This window comes from Antechinus flavipes, chromosome 2, assembly GCF_016432865.1.
Source record: "Antechinus flavipes isolate AdamAnt ecotype Samford, QLD, Australia chromosome 2, AdamAnt_v2, whole genome shotgun sequence".
Taxonomy (NCBI): Eukaryota; Metazoa; Chordata; class Mammalia; order Dasyuromorphia; family Dasyuridae; genus Antechinus; species Antechinus flavipes.
The window spans coordinates 212979260-212995803 of record NC_067399.1 but is presented as its reverse complement, the minus strand read 5'-3'; the positions used below and the strand labels follow the sequence as shown (position 1 = coordinate 212995803).

Here is a 16544-nt window from a genome sequence, read left to right as displayed (position 1 = left end):
TTCTAATGCCTTCTCTCTAGTATTTATTTCCTATTTATCTCATATATAGCTTGCTTTGTATATATTAATTTGCATGTTATCTTTCCCATTAAATTGTAAGCTCTGAGGGCAAAAAACATTTTTTTGCCTTTTTTTTTTAATCCCATCACAGTACCTTGTACAAATCCGAATTCAAATTTTCTTGATTCTAGGCCCCAGTACTCTATCTATAGTACCACCTAGATGCCCTATTTTAGAAACAGTGAACTATAGTAGAAATGTTGTAGGAACCAATAAAAACAACAACATAGAAACAAAAAAGCTCAGTTTCAATCTCTTAGTTTTGCTGTTTACTATTTCAGTTCATCTCTAAGGCATCTGTGTATTGATCTATAAAAAAGAGGACTAACTAAGATGATCTCTCAAATCCATTCCAATTTTAAATATTACTATTTTCTGATAGGCATAGTGATATTACATCTATAATCTCTGATACCAGGGAGACAGAAGTTAAGAATCACTTGAATTCAGATTCTTAGCTGCCTTGGAGCTAAACTGATTTGCAGGACCAAATAGTGATAAACCCAAGGGAGTTTGGGGCCACTAGGAAACCTATAGAGGGGTGAAATGGTCTAGGGTGGAAATAGAACTGGTCAAAACTCCCATAATGATCAAGAGAAATCAATAGAAAATATAGAGATGGGAGAGACAAAGACAGGTGGCAAGGGGGAGAGTCAGGAAGACAGAGAAAGAGAGACAGACAGATAGAAAGAGAGAAACTCTCCATTATAATGGAAAACTGTATTCTCCAGTTATTAGCAAGCAATTTCCAGAGGTGGATAGGAATACAACTCTCAAGGTCTTTATTCACTTTGGTCTCTGCAAGACAGCCAGTGAAACCTTATCAGAGAGACTGTGACACCAAGCATCAGAATCCATTATAGAATACTATAATTTATAATAAGATTTTTTTTAATATAAAGATTACAAGAAGGCACAGATATTTTCAAGCATCTGCAATTGTTATTACAAAATCCATGCAATGAGTTAACAATTACAAATAGTGAAGGAACACAGGTTTAGAACCTGAAGATATCTCAAAGGTCATCAAAACCATTCCTCACTTTATAAGTGAAGAAACTGAGACTCAGAGAAGTTACTTAACTCTTTGAAAGTCATACCAATTATACAAGTCAGACAGTCAGACAGGAAACTTAGAAGAATAGAATCAAAGTCCAAAATCAATGATATACTATTGATAGAAAAAAAAAAGAATACTGAGGTAACTTGTTCTCTCAGCCTTAGCTGTTTTTATCCTATTCTCATTCCAGTGATAGTGAAATATGGCCTGAAAGTCTACAAGACAACACAATTACAAATAGTTTGCTGAGTAATGTGTATAAGGTCAGGATTTTTGGTTTACTTTGGTTTGGTTTTAGCAGAAGCAGCTACTTAAACCTTTACATGTATAAAAGAATTACTGAAACACTTTTTGAAACATTAGAATGAAAAAAAAAAACAAGATGAAAGTATTAGCTTTTCTGAAATCCTGGAACATTTTTCTCATTGTAAAGATGATCAATGCCATCAGTTAAAGATATATTTTTATATATTATAACACAATGACATTAAAGTAACAGTAGGAAATTAGTTATAATGTTTTCATATAGGTAGGTACTCCTTTGAAATCAAAACAAGCTGCCTACAAATGAATTTAAATACTGTTGATCTATCTGCCATGATCTATACTGTATAACATAATTCACTGAATTCTTGAAAAAAAGCCAAGTCAAAGAATATGAAAGGCTACCAAAGTTTAAATCCAAACCAATGCTACTAGTGGATAGAGAAACAATTTTACTCCTAAACGTTCTTCCAAAAGAAAAACTCCCTCAATGTTTATAAAATAGGAATATTAGAAACCATTTTTCTTTTTCAATGAATCTTCTGATCTTTTCCTATGAAGAAAAACAAATCTCCAAGAAGATCCTTTTGACTTTTCTTAGAATGAACTGAGTGGAATTTCCTATTGATTTTCAACTCCACCATAATTAAACTGTCCAGGTCCAGGGGGCTAGCATTTTTTTTCTCAGGACACATACTGGAATCTATAAGGCTTTTATATTTGTAGTAATGAGATAGGGAGATAGAAAGCAAAAAGAGATAACTGTTCTGCTGAGAAATTCTATATAACATAGGGCGTGCATAATAATCAGAAGGCAATTGTTAAAACATGTCAAGTCCTTGAAATTCATCATCAGTTCTCTCAAGAGTACAACCAAATGCAGATGATGGGGATGCTAAAGTACAAAACTCTAGCCTCTGGGTGTGTTAAAAATTGAATATTAATATGTATCTAGGATAGTGGCTTACATTACAGAAATAAAAGATTTATTCCTAAAATTCAAGTGAAAATACCCTGGAGGCTCAGACACAAGGTACTAAATTGCCCATGAACCACCCGTTCTCTGAAAAAAAAAAAATCATGAGCATATGTGAAGATACAGGAAAATCACAGAATCACATTAAATTTGAAAGTTGAAAATGACTCCAACAACTATCTAGTCTAACTATGCATCTCACTACAGTTTAACTCACACACGGGCATAAATTCTTTGGTTGAAGACTCCTAGGGAAGAGGAACCTACCACCTCTCATTCCACAATTGTTAGGACATTATTCCTGATATCAAGGCTAATTTGACCTCTTTATAAATTCTACCCATTGATCCTAGTTCTGCTCATTAGATCTAAACTAAGCAAGTGTAATCCAAGTCTTCCAAGGACCATCCCTCAAATAACTGAATAAAGAGCTATCACATCTCCCTGTAGTTCTTTATTTTTCTAGCCTAAACTAAATTAAACTAAACGTAGTTTCTTGCTGATAGAAACTATAGGACCACCAATCTCACATGGAGAGGGAATGTCTAAGTCAAATCAAGTGAGTACCAAATTACCCAATATTACACAATCACTGGATTAAATCTCACTAGTATTGGAGGACAGCAGTATTCTCTATCAGAAACAATAACTCTTAATGAAAATTTTTCAACTGAAAAGACGATATGACAGGGAAACAACTTTCCTGCTGATGTCCTAGCTATCAAAGTTCCAATTCTCTGTGGTTTATTCACTATTTAGGTGTTTCCACTTAAGCAATATAGTATTTTTCTTTCGGGAGTGGAAAGCTGGGAATAAGCCTGAGCATTCTGCAAATGGACAGGTGCTCACGGCCACACTGTTTTTTCTCTCACTGCATTATTTAAAAAAAAATGTTCTCTAAGTGGAAGCAACCTAGATGGAAGGGCAGCCAAGCAGCTTCATAGTCTAAAACACCTAAGTCCAAGTCTTTCCTTATATATGCTGGTTGTATGACCCCCTGGACAAGTTACTGAATCTTTCAGAACCCAAGGAAGCTCTCTAAAATTTTAATTTGAGAAGATACATGCATTGGGGAAGGGAATATCCCCAGAGGGAATTACTTACATCAATGAAATCACAGATGTCCAAAAACAAATAACCATAATCCCAAACATATTTTTTCTACAAGAACTAATAGAAACAGTCTGACATTTGCATACAAGAAAGTAAGAAACATTTTATGAAGAATAATCATTTTTGCATAGGTTAAAGTATACACATATTTTGCCACTAGAATTAGGTCAGATGAGGTTTGTTTTTTTTCCTCAGGTTTGTTTGCAAATCCCTCAAGATTATCATGAACAAGCTCAAATTCTACAGCAAAGGAATGTGTTATTAGAAACCCTTCAACTGATAAGCTCCTAATCTTACTGAAGCTACATCTTTTCAAACTTCTGCTTGAAAGGTAAGGAAATGTTACTTGACCACATGTTTGAAAGAAGTCCAACAAAAAATTCTGGAAGTGATAAATTTTGGTAAATAAAGCAAAACCAATAGTTCATAGCCACTTATCCCTAATGTTAGGGAATGGGACACTTATATCCTGATTAGCTGCTAGTTGCCATGCATCGTACATAAATAATATCAAAGAAGGATATGGGTAATCTTCAATTTATAATTTGGCTATGTTCAAAAAACTCATTTAAGGGTAAACTCATATGCAAACTCAGTTATGGAATTATGGCTAAGTTCTAAAATTGTCCAGAAAAGCCTATATTCAAATGGAATTCTTTTCTCTAAAGCAGATAACATCTCCAGGTCACAGTTATCATCTTAACCCAAAATCCAGAATTCTAATCTTACCATCACATGGAAAATTGATAAATTAATATATTATGTAAGCAAAATAGGAAATTATACCTACTCTGGAATAATTGTTTTATTTTAAACACATCAAACCAAATTGTTTCTTGAGAGGATACAGCATGATACAGTGGAAAGTATGATGGGTTTAGTCAGTCAACTTTGGGAACCTGGGTTGAAATCTTTACCCTGCAATTGCTTCTTGGATGACCTTGGACGTTGCACTCCAACTCTCTTTAGTCCCCTAGCTTCCTCATTTGTAAAATGAAGGCACTGTACTAGATGACCTATATGATGTACTGCATAGTCTATCACTAAATATATGTTGCAAAACTAACGAATAAGCAAAACTGACTACTCTTAAAAAGATAATGAAGAGGGCTTCTGGGAAATCACAAGTATCTTTAGAGACACATGGCACTGGCTCCTCATCACAATTTGTTTCACTTTGAAATTTGTGCATAGCTTCCCATGTCTTTACGTTGAGTATAATACTAGTTTGCTAACTAAATAGCCTCTTGGTCAGGCTATAGTTGTTCTTAAATCTTGTTTTTCACACCTGTTTCAGGGTTTTTTGTTTTTGAAACAAAGCTTAAAATCTTACAGAAGACTGCTCTGCAGGATATTTTTTGATGAGAAGAGCTGGAAAGCCCAGTTATTACAGGTGGGGTATTGAGGTTTGTAACATTCCATTTAGCTCACCTGACCCGATCTGGTATCAGCTGGTTGTTATGGAAAGCAGCAGAGCATACCTGGGACTGTAGCCCAGTAGGGCTGATGTAATACATAATCAGTATCTGACCACCCCCCAGGGTCACCATTCCAAAGGGTAAGCACAATATTGTATGCAGGCAAAGAAAAGAGAATTGGTCAAAATCTCAGTGAGACAAAAAACATCACTTAACTGCATCATCTAATCCTGTTCTGCCAGATGGGCATGGTTATGTTTATTAGGAACTGAGTTCCTCCAATTGGTCTATTTCTTTCGGTGGGCAAAGCAGGGAGGTTCCTAAGACCCTCTTCTCCCAGACAGGTGTTCTAGAGCAAGAAAGATGGAAAGCTTCTGCCTATAACTTCCATTTCTTGTCTTGGAGCTGGAATTTAATTTTAGGCCCTCCCAAAGCAAACTTGGCTGCTACCCCATGGGTGTGCCTCTTATGCAGTTTGGCGATGGCCCAGAGTGAAGCCCCAGTTATAAGAAAGAACACAGCCCGCCCATTGAATTCCATAAGGGTTTGCACAAATCCCCACTGTGCCTACCTCTGCATCCTGGTTCCTCAAAATATTTTGATTTGAAGGGAGGTAAGACAATAAGATTCTCTTTGTCTTCCTTCTATTCACTTAGGAAGCATTGACTGAGGATTTTATAACCAAATGAATATGTGCTTTATAATAATGAGAACAAAAAGTCTCATAACTTCATGAGATGGGGTTCTGGACTTTGTAGCAACCCTCATCCTATTTTAAAAGGTCTGATAAATATGAAGAATCCAGAGAAACCCAGAGAAGAACTGTTTGAAGTGAGGAAAACCAAAGTATATTGAATTGGGGGGAATATTTACATGACAACTGCAGGAAAAACAGAACTAGAAAAACTTAAGAACTCATATCAATGCAGAGTCCAATGAGAAAGCATATTTTCTGCCACTTGGTAGAGGGACAGAACAAGAGGTAGACTGAGAACTATATTTCAACATATAGTTAATGTATTATTTTGCCTTAACTTTATTTGTACAAGATAGCTTTCTATTTGGAGGGGGTGTGTTGGGGAGAACTAGTAATTGAAAAGCACAGCAAAGGGGAAAAAATATCAATAAAACTTTTAAACCTGATTTTCTTAAGAAAATGTTTCCCCAAGGCTTTCTCAGTGACTGATCAGTGTCAAACTTCCATCTGACAGGGAGAGAAAAGGTAAAGGATAAGCAATAATTTGCTTCACTCACTACTTGTTCCTTCTCACCCTATAGTAACCAATTAATTCTAAGCTAAACTCAGAAGCATTATTGACCACTGAGAATTTGAATTGAGGCAACTGACAATAGAGTTACTTGAGAAGAGATTTTTTTAAACTCAAGATATCTTATTAATCAACAAACTTAATAAGCTCCTGCTATGTGTCAAGCACTAAACTAAGGGCTAGTGATGCAAAGACAAAAGGGAAATAGTCCTTGCCCTCAAAGAGCTTTCATTTTAACATGAGAAAGAAGATGTACAAGTACACTTAAGACACACACAAAGCAGACACAAAGTTATCTTTGGATAAGCACTACAGGTTAGATATTTGTTCCCCTGACTTAGTCTACTAGAGGTTCCTTTAACAATAATGTTTTATTTCTTGCCTTTGCATCTCTCCCCTTGAACTCTTTCAAAACAAGTGCTACTCCCGCTAGATTTCTTGAAGTTCCTCACATCCTCCTTTGTGCTCCATGTATTTTCAAAGACTGTTCCTCATCTCAGCCACTTAAAATCCCTCCTGCCTTGGAGACTCAAGCCAGATGCCATTTTTTTATGTGTATTTGCTTTTCTGATTCCTAGCCCACTAATCCAGGTGCTTTCCCTTTGTACCTTTTAATGACTTGATGAATATTTTGGACATACACCATATACACACTTACAAACAGTAATCTTGCCAATAGAATGTAAGCTCCTTAAGGTTAGGAGATGTTTCTTTTCGGTTTATGTATCCCCGTTGCCTTCCACAGGCCAGCCAAGAAGCACTTAAATGCTTGTTAATTGACTTTCTGATCTTTGAAGGAACCTCAGACCTTCCACATTTATGGAGAAGCTGTTCTATCTTTTATTAGGAGTGAAGGGGGCAAAGTCTTCACTTGTTTGCTGTCCTTAGAAACCACTCAGTGACCTGGCATCAGAAGAATTTACCAAGACTTTACAGAATTCACACTATTGTAGAAATATCTTTTCTTCCATTTTACCGTGGCCAAAAGGGCACTTTCTTCAGGAGCAGTTCACTGGAGTATTTAGTCTTTGTTCGCTAGTCCTTCTTTCACCCCACCCCCACCATTTGAGGCCCATCTAGGACACACAGAAACCCAGAGGTCATAGTGCTGCATTCTTTCAGACGAATGCCAGGGCTCCTGGTGGGGGGTAAGGGTGGAAAGGAGGAAGCTCAGTGGAGCTTTATTCTGTCTGCTGTGGCCGGCACTCCTCATGCCCTTGTGCCCTTGATCAGTAGTGGGAAAGCAAGAAAAATCTCAGGAGCTCTTTTTTGAAAAACACACAGATAGAAGGTTGTACATTCATACAAGCGACAGCTTCTAACTTCCCTAGCTCAGCTACCTCAGGTACAAAATAAGGACATTAGACTTCCCTTCTAGTTTCAAAATTCTGTGAGTCTATGACCACTTGACTTTAAGGTCCTATATGCTTACAAATCTTAAGAAATATTTCCGACTACTGTTTCTTAAAAAAATATTACCAACTTCAAAATCAACTTTTCCTCTAATTCTGTATCAGAGTTTCTAGTTTAATCTCTCAAGTCTCCTTTGGTCTTTCTCATTACTTCTCTGTGGTTGTACCTGAAAATCTCTTAAGATCTTTTCCAGTTCTAAATCTATGATCCTAGTATTCTTTCTCTTTGTGCCTCTATTTCTTTATTTTACAGACTCTGCATCTTGAGTTTAGAGGTCATCATTCACACTAACCTCAGACCTTGATCAATTCTCCTGTCTCCTATAGTTGAAAGTCCCTTGTAATTTTATAAAATATATTTTTGTTGATAACTTTTGTTTTTTACATTACCTACATTTCTTATTGTATGCCTCTACCTTCTAGAAGACATCAATTCTTTATAAAAAATGATAAAAAGGACAAAAACAGTTGAATAAACTGATAAGGAATAAAAAAAGTGCATTAAATAATGGTACAGAAAAACTACATAAGGGATGAAAAAACTACATTATGTGTAGTTTCCCCCACTAATGTGATGAATAGACTCCAAGTTCTGGTGTCTCATACTATTGATGGGCAAAAGGCTTCAGGGCACAATGCTAAAGTACTAGATTTGGAGTCTCAGGATGACCTAAAGGCTAATCCCAACTTTCTCAGGTAAAGTCACCTGGGTGACTGAGCTAATCAGTTAATCTACTGAGGGGCTCATCTATAAAATGAGAGAATGACCTTTAATTGTTTAATTGACCTTTTAGATTCTTTTCCAGGATTTATGGACCTGTGAAGGTTGTGTTTTAAACTCTATATAACAACATGAAACATGTAGAGCTTCTGCATGTCCAGTCTGGACCTGAGTCTTGACCCAGAGGGTGGATCTGAGATCATTAATGGATTCACACCCATTGCCTAATCTCCTGAACACAGCAGCAGTCTACTAGAACTCAGAGGAAAACGAAAGGGTAGTTAATTGTAATGGTGTGTGGAAGAATGGGAAAGGCATGACATCAAAAGGATAACTTAAAGGTTGGCTAATAATCCCCTAAACCTGAAAGTAGTAGGGATGGAGAGAAAGGGCTATTGAGAATAGAAAGAAGCAAAGATAAAGGATGAATCCAATGGCCAGCTAGTCTACCTGCCTCTCACACAGGCCGAAGCAGAGGAAAGCAAGAAAGGAAAGGGCAACTATTAGCAATAACATGGGCCATAGAATAGAGGAAAATCCTTGTCAGTGCGAGTGGTTATTTGCATATAATAGGCAACAGTAAATATTGTATGAATCAGGGACTATCTCTACAATAAGATACAAGGAAAACCACTGAACTATCCTCAAAGAAATCAAATTAAATCAATCTCATTTCTTCAAAAGTGCCTTTAAAAAATCCTTTAAACTTTTTTATCTTGGTAAATCTTAACTAACAGGAGTATAACTCTAAAATAAGCAATGTATCTATAGTACAGATAACAAAAATGACTATGTGAGAGGTGCTTCAGTAAAGTTACATCCATTCTAAGCAATTGCTTCTATTGAGAAATACAAAAACCCTGTAACCACCAATTACTATCCCCAGGAAACTATGCCAGTAATTCAATATTGAATGCTCCTTTTGCTTAATAAGGCTGAAATACCAGCCTATAGAACAAGTCTTCTGTGTAGTAAATTATCTGAAACTAAATAGAATCTGTATTCTGCTACCCCGCCCCCCCAGATATATAATGTGTTATGAAAAAAAATCATTCACTATACTGTTTGTTAAAGACAAATCACTCATTCGACCTTCATGCTCATGTTTTTCTTACATTGTCAGAGATTATGACTGTACAAAAATCAAACACTTTAAACAGTTCAGTCATGAAAATGACAGAGTCGTGAACTTTAATAGAAAATATTCAATGGTCCATCAAAAATGTGACCTAGGTTAATTCTTTCTTTTATAAAATTTAGTTTTCAAATAGACTGAGGAAAACATGACAGAGAAAAAAGAATGTTCAAGTTCTTCTATCTTTTATGTTGATGGATTCTTTACCCAACTTTGAAAAATAACCATGTCACATAGTTTTAATCCAATTATATTTATTTAAATGGAGGGGGGGGAAGGGAAAGGTTGTTGGTCTAAAAAATATTCTGGAACAAAAAGGAATACCTAGAAAAGAAAAAGAAAAATAAGTTAGTTGGTGATAGCAAACCATAGAGAAGGCTACACAATCCATAATGCAAATTAATGTAAGATTACTTCCAATTAGGCTATTACACAATAAAATAATTTGGATTGAAAAATTTAATTCTGTTACAGAATCATTTTGGGGGCCCTATAAACATTTTAATAATTATGGAATACTTACAGCACTGGGAAGGAAAAAGGGCCTTAAAACTCAGGTATAATTGTCTTTGTAGCACCTTTGCCAAAGTTCTGAGATTGAAATTCCTAGTTTTCAGACTTTAAAGATAATAGCCCCTATATAGAAAGCACAGGGACAGAAAGAGAGCTTTTAGTCTCAATTTACATAATAAAATAATAACACAATGAACTTTTAAAAGAATTTCCTTAAACAATGACTTACCGCTTCCTTGGTTGGAAATGACGTCCTCATCCAGAATGAGAACCATGTACCTTACTCAGAGGAATAGCAGCACCTTCTCCCCCACCATTTCATCTGGATCAGTGTAAAAGGCAAATCTTTCCTCTCAAAACTGGTACTGAATATCTATGCAGCTCTCCAGTTTAATGACTAACAAGATCAGAGACCAAGATGCTTTAAGTAAAGCCTGTCTATATATGTAAAGGAATGGACTAAGCAACTTTTCAAGTCAATCCTGCAGCGTGAGCAAGAGGAATGCAACTTCATTCTTTGATTCATTTGACAAACATTTTAAGGGGGCCTTCTAAGTACAAGGCATTAGATTAGGTGTTTGGAGTTATACAACAGATATGAATACATCATGAAAACAACTAAAAATCATCTTTTACTCCACCACTCCCATCCTGAAAATATAAAGTAGGATGCAGATTGAATGCATAAAGAAGTAAGAAAAATCCAACTATATAAATATTTCCAGAGTGTTTAACATTTTCCAATAATATGGACAACAAATCGTGGCATATTAGAGCTGGAAGAGTATTAAAATCCCCTCCTTTTACAGATATGAGAGGTGTAATGAGAGAGGTGTAATGATTTGGCTCACTACCACTAGCAAAGATCACACAACCAACAAATGGAAAATTGTGAATCCAGGTTTACTGACTTTAAAGTCTAGATTCTTTTTTCCCTCTTTAAAAAAATTTTATTTTTATTTTAACATGACACTTGTTTCTGAATAACCATTATTTCCAAATCACTAAATCCTTTCCTTGTAAAAAGTCAGACAAAACAACAATCAAGTAAGGACTGCATCCACAATCCTTCATCACTGTAGGAAAAAAAAAGAAAGAAAATTTTGTCATCCAATTTTCAAAGTCAAACTTGCTTATTACAATTATAGTGTTCACTCTAGTAGTTTTTTTTAATTTTACATTATTGAGATTATTGTGTATTTTATCTTCCTTATTCTTCTTACTTCACTCTGTAATAGATCACACAAGTCTTTCCATATTTTGCTGAATTTCCAGGAATGTTTCTGAACTATTTTCCTGAATCAAATTACCCAATAAGGCTGACTATTTAGTATGATTACAAGCATTATTCAAATGAAAGTAAGCTTTGTGGCTAAGAACTATACTGAAAAAAACCCTAATTCAGTATATAAAAAATAATAATGGTGCTAATCACAAAGCAATCACATTAGACTTTGGTATATACATATTTTCCCCAAATACATCTGATGTTCATCTTTCTTTAGTACATAATACTCCAAAGCTTTAACTTCGTCTAATATGTTTGTGCTATTTGTGAACACATACAGTAAATCCTCTAGAATATTTCAGTGATGTAGTGTGGAGAGACAGTAAGAACAACTCTAAAGAAAAAGGGGTTGGTGAACTATGATGCTAAGACCTAAATTGTTAGCCTCCATCTCTAATATATATCTCCATATATTGGAGATAAGACAGTCCTGGGTTCTCAAATATTGATCAGAGAGGGACAGAAGCCTACACATGAATTTACTAAGAACAGAATGTACTAAATTAAAAATAAGCAAGCATTTATTCAGCTCTTAGTGTATACCAGTATTATGCCAATAGTGACTCTAAAGACATACAGAAGATGGTGACTGAAGTGAGCTTTGGAAGGAAGCTAGGGATATTTATTGTTGCGTTTACTCTTGTCACAAATCTACATTTTGCTAATTTCCTCAAATTTCCTCAAAATTAATAATAATAATATTATATCTCCACATTTCCAAATAAAGAAATGTTCAAAAGTACACCACTCCCTCAACTGATTGTGGTTGACTGGTTCCATGTCTATATAATCGAAGAAAGGAAAATATTCATATTACAGTGATAGTAACTACTTCACATAATCAGCCTTGAAACACAATATCAAAATTAAATAAATTCAATGTAAAGATATGCTAAAATCAGGTGAATATCAACTTGTTTAAAATTTAGAATATTCACATTTTATTATAGTTGAAAATTCTGTTTTAAACATAATAGAACATAGAGATAATCCAATCATTATTAATGCTCAATGTTACTATTTCAAAATAAGGATTTTAACCTAGAATAATGTGATATGGAATATATTAATAGAAACAGTATTCACAGATAACTCTTTCCTCCCTGATTTTTTTTTTGTTTGTTTCTTTATACAGCTCTCTCTTGGCTCTCTTCCTATTTTTCCACTCCTCAGTCTTCTTATTAGACAGACCATTATCTCTGTCCTACCCCAAAATGTAGATGATCTGCTTTGGGCTCTGATTCTCAGAGATCTTTTCAGCTCTTATGGATTAACTATCTTCTTTATTCAGATGACTACCAAATCTATATTATCTATCTTTAGCCTCTCTCTGAAATCCAGTCCCTAATTGCTGATTCCAAATGGATGTCCCAGAAGCATTTCAAACTCAACTTGTCAATACCTGCCCCCAAAAACCTTTCCCTCTTCCTAACTTCTCTATTTCTGCTGATATAGAAGTCTACAGTTTCTCAAACTCAGCGTCAACTTAAATTCTCCCTGTCTGTTGTCCTCAGTATCCAGTCATCCAATCAATTGCCATGTCTGTATTCCATCTCCACAACATCCTTACAACCCATTCCCTGCTCCTCCTCTCATAAAGCTACAACCCTAATTCAAGCCCTCATTACTTCTTGCCTAGGGCTATTTCAATAAACTAATTAGCTTCCTTGCTTCCAATCTCCCTTCTTACCCTGATAAAAAAAGCTGCCCCCCCCCAATAAATGGATATTCCTAAAGCAGTTCTCTGATCAAAAATCTCTAAAGAATCAATATTGCCTTTAGGATAAAATATAAACTCTATTTGGTATTTAAAGTTCATCACTGTATATGGTCAGTTTACTAGTGAGTCTTTTTTATGTCTACTTTGTTCCAAATTAGCCTACTTGCTGCTCCCTCTATGGGTATTCCATCTCTCATCTCTGATCCATGCACAAATCACAAAACTGTGGGGTTCCTGAGGCTCAGGTGGCATCTCCATAAAGCCTAGGCATCCCCCCACAGTTGCTAGTATGCTCCTCTCTTCAAAATTACTTTGTACTAACTTTGTATATATTTTATATTTGTTTATTACAGAGGCATAGTATTTCCCTGTAAAAGAAGGTACGTTCTTGAGGGCAGAGTATTTTGTTTTTGTCTTTGTGTCTCTCCCCCTGTATTTGACACATAGTAGATACTTAATAAATGTTTTTTGAATGAAATGATAAATTTTATGAAAAGGTCACAATGAAACAGAGCTATATTATGAACTGAGAAACAGGAAGTACCTTAAGATGTACCATTTGATTTGGATTCTACCTCCATGAAACCTAAATCTGAGTTGTGTATTGAAATTTGGATTACTTTGAATAAGGATGTTGCAGGGGGGGAAAAGGGGAAGAATGATAAAATTGTGTTTTCCTGCAGTGATAGAAATGGCACTAGTCCTGGCTAGGATTAATCTTTTCTCCAATTTAATCAATGTCTTGATTGACTTCTGGACCTCAATTTCTTAATCTATAAAATGATTTAATATATGTAGAATATAATTGAAGTTATTTGATAAAAACACTTCATAACAATATGAAGAAGTGTAAATTCATCTCAAAGTGAAGACTTCTTTGTATGACTACTTAGATTTTTTTCCCTTATAAAACAAATCTCTGATATGATATTCTGCAAATTTTGAAATTATGACCCTGTGTAGCAAGTCTGCCATAAGTTCTATAAGTGGACAAAAAAGAAAGGATATTACCAGTCACTAAAAGCTTTTCAGACATTCCTCACACAAAGGGCCATAGAAAACATTTAAGTGGACTAAGTTATGTTCTCTATTGGATTACAGGCTACAAAAGGGGCTCTGACAGGAGAGATCACACAAATTTAAGGATCCAGTCGTCTTCCTGCCACTAAAGTTTAGATACTCTAAATTATCATAAGACTGCATTGACTCTTCTTTCTAATTTCAAATGGATTCAAATATTTCTTCCTTTGGACTAAAACAGGTAAGGTCTATACCTTGCTGTAAGCGGTCCTGGAAAGAAAAAGGTAAATAGAGTGATGAAATTCTTTGGAAAGAAACATGCTACACCTGTTTAATTTACCCAATACTAGAAACCTTATGAATAAACTGGGACTGTGATTTGGCAGCAGCATACAGAGTTGCCTGGGAAACAAAAAATCAACAAATAGTGACAGGGTAGCAGGAAGGGAATCTAGATAACACCTTTCTGAGTGACTGTTAAAAATGACTGGTTTGCTTCCTATAAGGGAAGTCACTTTCCCACATGCCACTAAAGTGAAATTAATCTTTATAACATGAAAAGTCCTAAAGAAAATCTATATTAAATTTTTTAAATGCTCTAACTTTGCTAATGAATTTAATGTTTATCTGTTTCAAAGAAAGACCTACTACAAAGTAAATTTGTATAATTAACAAATTTAAGGAATGGCAATATGCAGGTGGTGCATTTGTTAAAATATAAAGGATGGCTATGAAGTGGCAATATTATAGAGTGCTATATCCTTAGGACAGCTAGGTGCCAGTGGCCAGAGATTTGGAGTCATGAAGATCTCAGTTCAAATCCAGCCTTACAGGAAGAGAACCAATCATTGTGATAAACTCTTTAAGGGCAGGAATTGTTTTTAATAGTTATTATTTATTAGTGCTTACTAAGCACCTGGCACTAGGTTAAATGCTTTACAATTATCTCATTTAACCCTCACAACAACCCTAAGAGATAAGTGCTATTATCATTTCTGTTTTACAAATGAGGAAATTGAGGCAACCAGGTTAAATGACGTGACCACTGTCACATAGCTATTAAGCGTCTGAAGCTGAATTTGTACTAAGGTTTTTCTAACTCCAGACTCACTGTAGCACCCAGCTGTCTTTTCTTTGTATCCCTAGTGCTCAGCACAAAACCTGACACAAAGTATATAATTAATAAATGACTGCAACTTATTTGCATATACCATAGACCCAAGACTCTCACTATCCTGGTTAGTCTTCTCAGGTTACTCTATAGCTTAACAATTTCTTTTTTAAACTGTGGTGCTCAGAATTAAACCCAATAGTGCCCCAGATAAGGGTCAGATGAGGGCAGAGCAGTAGAGTGAGACAATCACTTTCCTATTCCTGAACGCTAGAGCCCAAGATCACATTAAGATTTTTTTATTTTTTCGGCTGCTCCAGACACATTATTCTTATTGAGTTTGCAGTCCACAAAATCCTTATATATCTTTTTTTGCCCCCAAAGACTATTGTTTAACCATTTTCCACCCATCTTGTTGATTTTTTTACTCAATTTTTAAACCCCAATTTTATTTATTTATTTATTTAGAATTTTATCTCATTTGATTCAGTCCAATGTTCTTCACTGCCATGATATTGCTAGACTTTTTGTCATGGTGTGGATATGATATAAATCCTCAAAGACTATGACAGTAAAGTATAAGCTCCAGAAGGCTCTATCTACCAGGTTTTTACTTTGCACTTTGTCTTCATCTGCAGATGAATCTCTGATTGCAGTCACAGATTCTGCTTGCATTCTGAGAACAGTCTAGCCAAGTGATTCATTTCTTATGAATTCTTTGTCATAACAAATTGCAATATGTGTCACTATAGGGGGGCAAGCGAGGTGGCACAGGGGATAGAACAGGACCTGGAGACAGTAAGACCTGAATTCAGATTCAGCCTCTGACACTTACTACCTTAGAAAAGTCACTTAATCCTGTTTGCCTCAGTTCCTTCATCTGTAAAATCTGGAGAAGGAAATACCAAAACACTCCAATTTCTTTGCTTAGTAAATCCCTAAATGTAGTTGTCACTACCACCATCATCACTGGAAGGAGCATCACATCCATGAGCTTACAGATCTATTAAAGTATTCATTAATACTAAGAATGAGTATTGATGTCTTTCTGTTGGGAGTCATAAGGGCAAACAACATTAATAAAATGTTTTAAGATTTACAAAGTATTTTATTTATATTACTTTATTTGGGACTCATAGTAAATTTATCAGCTAAGTCATATTTATTTTGTTGTATCTATTTTTCTGATAAGGAACTTAAGTCTCAGTAAATTTAAGGGACCTGTCCAAGGTCTGACAGCTAAGAAAAGCTGGAGATGGGAATTTGATTCTATGTTACATACTCTTCAGTAGGTCATGATGCTTTTCTCAATAGAAGTTGATATCATCAACAATAAATGGCAACAATAAAATACCAATAAAATTAATTAGGAGCTCTGTCATCAAGGAAGAGAAGAACAAATTAATTTTAGTAAAAAATAAGAATACTTAACAATATTCTAGCAGACCAGATTGCTTGTGTATGC

At 35.2% G+C, this 16544-nt stretch overlaps 1 protein-coding gene and 1 long non-coding RNA gene across 6 annotated transcripts in view; both read right to left on the bottom strand.

Annotated features, from left to right (window-relative positions):
• The window catches only part of CRIM1 (cysteine rich transmembrane BMP regulator 1), a 227318-nt gene that overhangs the window by 186183 nt on the left and 24591 nt on the right, over positions 1 to 16544 (bottom strand). The gene's annotated exons all lie outside the window — the stretch shown is intronic.
• Positions 9665 to 12095, bottom strand: LOC127548650 (uncharacterized). 2 transcript variants are annotated; one of them, XR_007950448.1, is made up of 3 exons: positions 10170 to 12095; positions 9951 to 10063; positions 9665 to 9751 (listed from the first exon to the last, which is right to left on the bottom strand). It is a non-coding gene; the product is annotated as an uncharacterized LOC127548650 (long non-coding RNA). The 2 variants fall into 2 exon arrangements; XR_007950447.1 differs by lacking the exon at positions 10170 to 12095 and having other exon boundaries at positions 9951 to 10161.